Source organism: Cricetulus griseus, chromosome X, assembly GCF_003668045.3.
Source record: "Cricetulus griseus strain 17A/GY chromosome X, alternate assembly CriGri-PICRH-1.0, whole genome shotgun sequence".
Classification (NCBI taxonomy): Eukaryota; Metazoa; Chordata; class Mammalia; order Rodentia; family Cricetidae; genus Cricetulus; species Cricetulus griseus.
In genome coordinates this window covers 79,262,830-79,272,617 of record NC_048604.1, presented here as the reverse complement: position 1 = coordinate 79,272,617, position 9,788 = coordinate 79,262,830, and positions in this window count along the sequence as shown.

Genomic DNA, 9,788 nt, shown 5'->3' with positions numbered 1-9,788 from the left:
GATATTTCTTAGGCATTTTTTTCTCCTTTTGAGAACTCTGTTTATGTCCCAAGCCTGATTTTTAAATGGTTCATTTACTTTTTATGACTTTTTGTTTTTTGAGTTCTTTGGACATTCTGGATATTAAATCAGTGTCATATTTTATCTGGAAAATATTCTCTCCTTTTTTGTAGGCTACACAGTTGACTATATCTTTAGCTGTGCATGTGCTTTTTAGTTTTATAAAGAACCACTTGTAAATTGTTGGCCTTAATTCTTGGGTAAATGAGTCCTATTCAGGAAGTCCTTTTCTAGGCCTGCATCATTATAAGGTATGGTCTGTATCATCTCCTAGCAGTTTCAGTATTTTGGGTATAACATTTAGGTCTTTGATGCATTTGGAGTTAGGAGTAAGTTTTTGTTTTATTTTTATGAAAGGTGACAGAAAGCAGTTCCAAAAATCAATTCTATATTGAAAATCTTAAAAGTATAGACCAATGATTTCCTAAGTTAGAAGTAAAAATTACTGTATTTCAAATGTTCATATAGACCATTTCACAAAATAGTATTGAAAAAAATGGCCGTTTATAATATTGAAAATTTCATAATTTTTCAAACAACTGTTGTATGAAGTCTGTTGGAATTAAGAATAATCTAAATTATTTGGACTGTCTTGACATCTTTACAATGTAAAGTATTTTTCATTTTTCATGCAGGCAAAATATTGTATTTGTTACCTGGATATAAATAACATAAAATCATTTTTTAACTAAGGTCATTTATTTACTTGTTATATTAAGTAGCTTTATCTTACACAGCATTTTAAAGCAACAAGTGTCTTCATAGCAACAAGAATATATTCAAATATTAAGTCAGTCCTTCTAAAGGAAATAGGTACAGGGTTTAAAAGTAAAGAGGTATACATGAAGTTTGGAGGAGGCCATTGTTGGGGAGGGTGTTCAAGAAGAGTTAGGGAGTTATTTTATGTATGGAACACTCAAAGAATAAATTCAAATTATTTCAAATTGTCCCATTTGTTCTGCGACTTCCTATAAAATAAAATATAAGCATGAATTATTGTCAAAATGTTAGAGGAACTATAGGAGTTATAAATTCCCTAGGAAAATATTCAATCCCTTTTTTTCAACTGCAGAATTAAATGTTATATTGTAAACATTCACATTTCATCTATTTTATGTGATTATTTACATTAGGATACAGTATAATAAAATTAGTTATCATTATTATTTATTATCATTTATTTAAAATATATAGCACATGAAATTTTTATGTTCATTTTTATACATATTGAGTTATGGTTTGGGGTTGAAAGGTATGTCAGTGTTGGGAACCAAACCATGTTCCTCTGTAAGAACTTTTAACAGGTGAGTCATCCTTCTAGTCCTGGCTCTTTTTTTTTTTTCTAGACAAGGTTTCTCTGTGTAGCTTTGGAGCCTATCCTGGAGACCAGGCTGGCCTTGAACTCACAGAGATCCGCCTGACTCTGCCTCCCGAGTGCTGGGATTAAAGGCATGTGCCATCAACGCCCGGCTAGTCCTGGCTCTTGTAGTCTTTCTGTCTACACTTCTGCAGTGTTCTCAGACCCTTTGTGGTGGTAGGATTAATATAGATGACCCATTTAAAGTAGAAAAGTCAGTCTCTTATTCTCACCATTTTGACCAATTCTGCATCTCTCTATTGACTGTTGTCCACTGCAAACAGAAGCATCTCTGAAGACTGTGCAGCTCTATGGTATAAACACAAATATTTAGAAGGTAAAGTTACAGCCTGACTATTTAAGAAAAGTACCAGATTCTACCCTAAGGCCTGTGACCTCTCAGGCCATGAGATTTAGACCAGAATTATAGTATCGTCATGAAGTTCCCTTCTGTGCAGCAGGCCTCAAATCCAAACAGAAAGTGGTTAATTAAATCTTCTATCTATTTACCACTCTTGTACCACTTAGCACACATTGCCTGCACATTAAGTATTCAGTATGTAGTGTTCAGTGCTAGGTAGAATCATTGAAATCTTATGCCAAAAATTGCTAACAGCCTGTATAGTACCCTGTTACAATAAATCTTTCCGCCAAAGGCCACCAAACCCCACCGCCACGTGTGTGCTTTATGCCAGCTGCCCGGCCGAGTTAGGGCCCAAATTAATACACAGAAACTTGTATTAGGTTCAAATGCTGCTTGGCAAATGACTAGGATTTCTCATCTGTTAGCTCAGTCATATTTATCATAAATCTATATATTTTATAAGACTTATATTATTGGACACCTTCCATTGGTGTCTTCCCTTGACGGTGGATCACATCCTGCTGCTGGAGGATGCAAAGGGGAAAAAGGGCCACTTCCTGTTTCTCCTTGCTTATATATGAGTCTCCTTGCTACTTTACTTCCTGCCTGGATCACACTTCTCTACTACATTTCCCAGAATCCTCTTTGACTCCTAGTCCCGTCTAACTTGCTGCCTCATTGGCCAAAAGAACTTTATTCAATAATCAATAAGATGAACATACCCAAAAGTACATTCCCCATCAGTACCCCCTGGCACTATGAAAGCTATCTATATGGGAAGAAGTTTCTTGTTCAGTTTGAGATAGATTTCTCTATGTCTTATGGCCAAACTGTGTTTGGGGTAAGCCATCTACTATCACCACCTTTTGCTTTTCCTGTAGCCTATCCTGGATTATTCTGGCTCTCAGAATTCTCCCCTCTTCTTTCATTTCACAAGGTTTTACTAGGCTTCCACTTATATTTGAGTTGGATTGTGAAATAAGTGTCATCCATATGGCTTTCATACACCTTTCCTTACAGTTAGCCTTTCCCTTCATTCCTTGATATTCCCTGAACTCTAATATGCCTCCCTGCTTAGGTGTGTCTTTTCCCCAGGATTCTACATCACTACTTCTCTTTTTACCTGTAATCTACTGTTCTCCCTCCCCTATCTTGTACTCCCTTAAACAAAAGCCAGTTTCTAATTTCCTTTATTTCATTGGGCTCTATTTGAAACTGATAAGACAACAGATTTAAAGCTCTGATTTATATATGAGAGAGAAGACTCAGTGAATGTTTTTTTTTATGGATGTGGGTCACCTCACTTAAAATATTTTTCTCTCAGTTCTATACATTTACCCACAAATTGCAAATAAAATAATTTAATTTTTTTGTAGCCTAGTAACATTTAACTGTGTATATGTACCACATTTTTCTTATCCATTCATCTGTGGATGATTCCATTTCCTAAATATTGTAAATAGAATAGCAATAAACATATACGTGAAAGTGTATCTTTGGTAGAATAGAAAATCTGTTGTATATATGCCCCAAAGTAATATAGCTGGGTCATATGGAAGTATATTTCTTGTTTTCTGAGAAACATTCCAAATGATTTCTAAAGTGACTTTAGTAGTTTCAATTCCTTCTAGCAGTCTATGAGAGATCCTGTTACCCCCAAACTGCTATAGGAGTAGTAGGGTTTATGCTTTAACTTATAGGTACATGTATGGATTATCTAAGTAAGATAGCACAGAAATTAAGAAACAGTCAAAAATGAGATGGCATGAAACTAAAAAGCTGCTGTGGGTCAAAGAAAACTAAGTAAAGAAGCAATCCTATGACGAAGAGTTAGTGTCTATAATATATAAAGAACTAAAAGCATCCCTAGACATTAAGAAAGTAAATAACCTAATTTAAAATGAGATACGGAACTTAGATATGTTTCCATTACAGTGATAAAACAACACTACCAAGGCAAATTATAGAAGGAACAGTTTATTTGGAGCTTACAGTTTCACAGGGAGAGGAATACTTCACCATTGTGTTGAGGAACATAGCAGGCAAGCAGGCATGACGCTGGAGCAGAAGCTGAGAGCTGACATTCAGATCCACAAACAGGAGGCAGAAAACAGATTCAGATCCACAAACAGGAGGCAGAAAACAGACTGGGAATGACATGTGTCTTTTGAAATCTGTCCCCAGTGACGTATCTCCTCCTCACAACTCCCAATTATTCCTGAATAGGTCCAACAACCAGGGACCAAGTATTCAAACATAATGAGCCTTTGGGACTATTCACATTCAACCCACCAAATCTCACTCCCTGGTCCCCATAGGCTCATGGTCATATCCTAATGCAAAATGTATTTAGTAAAACTTCCCAATTCTTCATAGTTTTGCAGTAACAGAGTCATATAAGGATCTCTTGAAATCATCTCTGTGAAATACATTATTTCATTACTTTTCAATGTCGCATCACGTAAATTCTTAGTACAAAGGCAGAAATAAGCCACATCAAAATATCCCAAGAATATTGTTCCCTTCTGAATGAAACCTTTGAGATATCATCACTACTGACTTCCAAGTTTCTACCAGGATAGCCCATTAATCTCTTTTCTTGTCCACTGTCTCAAAGTTTTCCACATTCCTCCAAAAAGCACATGGTTAGGCCTGTCATAGCAATAACCCATTCTCTGGTATCAACTTCTGTTTTAGTTACTTTTGTGTTGCTGTGATAAAAACACCATTACCAAGGCAGCTTATAGAAGGGAGGGTCTATTTAGGGCTTAAAGTTTCAGAGGGATAGGAGTGCAACACCATCATGGTGAGGAGCGTATCAGCAGTCTGGCAGGCACTGTCGCAGACTTGTAGCTGAGAGCTCACTCCAGATCCACAAACAGGAAGCAGACAGACACTTGGAATGTCATGAGTCTTTTGAAAACCTCTGGTCATCCTTAGTGATACATCGCCACAAGGCCACACCTCCTATTACCGAGAACAGTTCAACCAACTGGGGACCAAGTATTCAAACATAGTGATATTATGGGTTCATTTGCCCTTAAACCACCACAGAACTGAGGAGAAAACTCACAAGAAGAACAAATTAACTAGGAAGAATTTTTAAAAGTGATCAACAAATCTGTAGCCACCAGGAAAATGAAATTTAAAACTGGTTTTAAGATTCTATCTCAGCCAAGTGATGGGTGCATGCACCTCTAATCCCAGCACTTGGGAAGCACAGGCAGGCAGATCAAGGCCTTTCTGATCTATAAAGGAAATTCAGGACAGCCAGGGCTGCACAGAGAAACTGTCTCAAGAAACAAAACAAAAAAACAAACAAAAATAACAAAAAATTACATCTCACTCCAGTTAGAATGACCATTATTAGGAATACAAATAATATCAAATACTGACACAAATGTTGCAGAAAGGGACTGTTTATACCTATGATATCTTTCCCTCCGTTGTTACCTTGCTTTCTTTGACTTTTATACCTCTATTCAGGGTATCAGGACAAGTTAAAATCTTTACAATGAATGGTAATACCTAAGCCCCAAAGTCCTAAATAGTCCATAAAAATCATTTGAGATTGTCAAAATTTGAAACCAGTCACTGATCTCACATCTAGTATAATGAAAATATTCTCATTACTGGTCTTTATTTTCCCTCGTAGTATTAACTAAAAAAAAAAAAACATCTATACTAACTTTATTACAGTGTAATAAAAAGTGAATTTCATGAGATTCTCAGATATCAGATGAACTGGTTGTTTACCAAAGCATTAACAGTGAATCTGTGACCCTGCTGTCACACCACCAGTGAAACAGTTTTTGAAACTGATTTTTTTCCTCTATCAAAGTGATAAAGGGCTATTACTATTTCTGTAGCTATAAGATATAGATTCTTTTTAGTATCAAGTTCGCTAGTTTTTTTTTTTTTAAACTTTGTCATTTTATTTTCTTAGAAGTACTTAGGAAACATATTTTGTGATTGTTTTTACTTACTGTAATTATTTTCTTTAACTCCATTATTGCCAAAAATCGTTTTATGTTTTATGATTTTTTTTACTTACTATATTTTCTTTAACTCCAATATTGTCAACTTTTTTTTTTACTAACATAAAGCACAACATAGCATGGTATCAGAGATTTTAGCAAAATACAAATAAATACGTACACTCACAGTACCCCCTATACAAACAATACAGACACACACACACACACACACACACACACAGAGAGAGAGAGAGAGAGAGAGAGAGAGAGAGAGAGGAGAGAGAGAGAGAGAGAGAGAGGAGAGAGAGAGAGAGAGAGAGAGAGAGAGAGAGAGAGACAGTACTTTATTCCAGGTTCCTGGAACCCCAAACAGACCTAAGGAACTGTCATGCTGATGCAGAAGCAAAGGTTTCTTTTATTTTCAAGCCAGCCCGCCATGATCTCACTCCATCTGGAGGATGTGAGATCCCCACCAGCAGTTAAGAGACACTTTTAAAGGGAAAGACCATAAGGCTGAAGGCCACAAATAACAAAGTTTCCATGGTTACTCAAGGTCATTACAGAGTACAAAGAAAGCAAAAACTATATATTTTAGCAAGATACATTTGAGCAAGATAGGGCAGGGGCATGAGGTTGCAGGATTGAGGGGTCACAAGTCTGTCAATTATCCCCTGGGCAGAGGGACCTTTACAACTGAGGATCTTTACAACTGGCAGGGGATTTTCTCAACAGGCAATTAGTGGTTATCTCTTTTTCTTTACAACAAAGGAATGTTGACACAGGTGGTAGTGAGGTGACTCCTCTTCTAGAGCTGGGCTCAGGCTCGCAGTCATGCTTTCCCCATTATGGGGTCAAACTCCCCTTTATGATTCGAAGTTCCCTTTTTCTCTGCATAGATTCAGCAGCCCAAGTTTTTAAACTGTTATTAATTTCAATTTTTGGTCTCTCAGCACACACACACACACACCTTATATACAGGATTGGATAGTGCCTATTACTGGCCATTTTTGGAGGAAAAAAAACTTTGCTATTCTTTCTAAACTTCTTTGGCATAGATTAATAATCTTTAAGCTGAGTTCACATATACCTAATATTTACTGAACCTACAGATATATGCAAGTGAACATTTTTATCTGATATAAAAGTTTCTATCATATTTTCTAAAGCCGTGGTTTTTTTTAAGTAGCAAACTTCCAGAAATTTCCTATACCAACAAATGACTCCACATCAATTAAATTGTGTTTTCTGTGGAAGCTTCAACAGATATCCATGCAGAAAATATCCTAATAGAGGCATTCCAGGCAACAGAGTCCATAATAACAATGAAGCAGAGGGTATGAATACTGCACCAGTACAGGTCTTGTTTCCCCCATGCAACCTGTTCCATAGAGCTTTGATTAGTACCAAATTGAAGACAGCTTCCTCTCATATTTACAAAACTGCATGCTAAGGCTGTTATTCTTTTGTTTAAAAAGAAGAAAAGAAATGCTGAGACATGAGACATGTTGACCATAAGTTTATTATAAGGCCCAGCAGAGTAGGGAGACTAAGAAGAGGAAAGGAACAGGGTAAATGGCTGACCACCATGGCCAGTCGCCACAGAGAGAGTGCATAGGTGAGAGAGAGAGTAGAGAGGAAACAGGAAGCAGAGAGAGTAAATGGGCAGGGATCTGTCTTTTTAAGGGGGTCCTCTGCACCTGCGTGCAGACTTAGTTCCCATGGAACCTTGGGATGACCAGGGTACTGCCTGTTCCACCAGGTAACAGGGGCAGGCCAGCATAATGCCTGAACCTTTCATTCCCACCTCTACTTATTATTTTAAAAAAAGGTGGGGTGTTAGACATGGCAGGTTAAGGAATAAGGGAATCGAATTCTCAAGACTGCTTCCTGCTGTGGGGGGCGTTGACCATCTTTAGGGGACCCAAGAAGGTTGGGGTGCTGCCATGTCCTGGGGTAGCTGGTTGTTTCATTGCAGTCCACACTGTACGGAACTCCCTGGCACTTCTTAGACCTGGCAAGATGTTGACAGAGCAGAGGACAAGGTTAAGTTTACAAAAAATTTTTTTTCTTAGGTCCTATAACTTGAGGGGAAGATTGTAAGATAAGGGAGGGGATCCCGAGGAGTCCCAACATGAGGGAAGGGAGTCCTGGGACCAGGGAAAGATTGAGTAACTGGAGTGAATCTGACCTGTTTGTTTGGATCCAATTCAGCTCCCTGGAACTTACAAGAATCCTTAGTTTGTGGAAACATAAGTATTAGACACATTAGCAGCATATTTATGTTAGAAGCAACTTGGTTGAAAGTATTACCATTTTAAAATAGACAGATATTTTTTAGGACAATGAAAAGCATCTTAATCTTGATCTTGTAGTTATGATCATATAGTGGTATTGTTGAACTTTACTATGAACAGTAGCATGAGAAATAGAGAAATCAGGAACATATTTCATTCTTTTTAATGTCTCAACTCACTTTATCATTTATCCTCAGACCTTTATAACTTTAATTCATACACTTTACATTACCATTTTAGACCTTCCATTTTCAGACCTTTATACCTTCCATTCTCAGACCTTCATAACTTGCATTTATCTATCGTGTTAGACCTTTCTGTCCTCAGACCTTCGTAATTACATTCTCAGACCCTCATACATCTTAGACTTTCCTATCTTCACATAGATAAACCCTAAAATACCTCTTCCTGGAATCTGTTTTGCTTTAAGCTGGCAAGACTACCAGTCATCAAAAGCATCAGAGTTCTTGTGAAGGATAATATTTTACCTGAATCAATGATTAAAGAATAACAGAGACTTGCCAGCAGGCTGCATGGACAGCCATCCCCAAGGTCCTCCATCCATAGTAGCGGGCTGCAAGACACCTGCCTTCTTGCTTGTAGCATGTGACCTGCAGATTAGACTATATGAAGACTTGCCTACTGTTGGCCCAAGCAACATGGGGAAAGTCGATTCCGTTGTCCTCTTGTCTGAGGTCTGGAATACTTTGTAGCAGTTGAGGTGAAGGGCAGGGTTGCTCAGTGACTAGCGTTGTCACTGACTGGAGATGAAGTTTCTTCAGTGCCCATCAGTCTTCTTGGAAGAAATGGGGTGGGGCCAGCAGCTGGCCTATCTCTCCCAAAGCTTTTTAACAAGACATTTTAAATGCCATATTCTCTAGATCTCTGAGCATTTGAGGGCTGTCTGTTTAGTATCTCAGCAGTTAACCTTGTCTTTAGTTAGAGAAAAATCCCTTTTTGTAATAAAAGCTGTACCTTTGTAAACGGCTTACAGGATGGACTGAGCGGTATAAATATTTTGTTAGTTTGAAATAGACCTTTGTGATTTTAAATTTTGATCATCACTTAAAGATATATGAGTTAAATTTAAGTTGTATAGACTTAGCTTATATTTTAAATATAGTTAAATTAGACCTTTATGATTTTAAATGTTTACCATCATTTAAAGATATATAACAATTTAGAAATATGAGACTTAGCACAGTTTAATTTAAGTTGCATATAGAGCTAGATAAGTATAAAGTTAAATTATAGGTACAGAGACAAACAGGACTGGATAACAGTAAAGGGGAACTAGAATGCAATCTCTGATCTGTACATTGTAGCAAACAGACAGGAGATTTAAAGGGACAGAGTAGACTTAAACAGAGGGCCCTGGAAAGGCACAGTATTTAAGTAAACAAGCCATGAACAACAGAGCCAATGAAAGAAGAAATCATAGAGAAAAAATAAAATAAAATAAAAAGCAAAAAGATCTGGCAGAAATCAAAAATCCCGGTAGACAGGTTTGCTGGCACAGGCCGCTGGAGCTGGGCATGCCTACAGGTAGGTCACATGACCAAGATCGCAGCGACTACAAGCCTCTTTTTTGTCTGTCTACCTGCTTGTTGGCTGAAACCAGAAAGGTTCCTCTATGCATTTCCCGTCGGTGAGGCAAGTGGAAAACTGGCAAAAGCTCCTCTCCGGATGCACGTCTGCCCGTGGGGGTTGCCAGGGGCCTGGCCCTGAAGGGGACA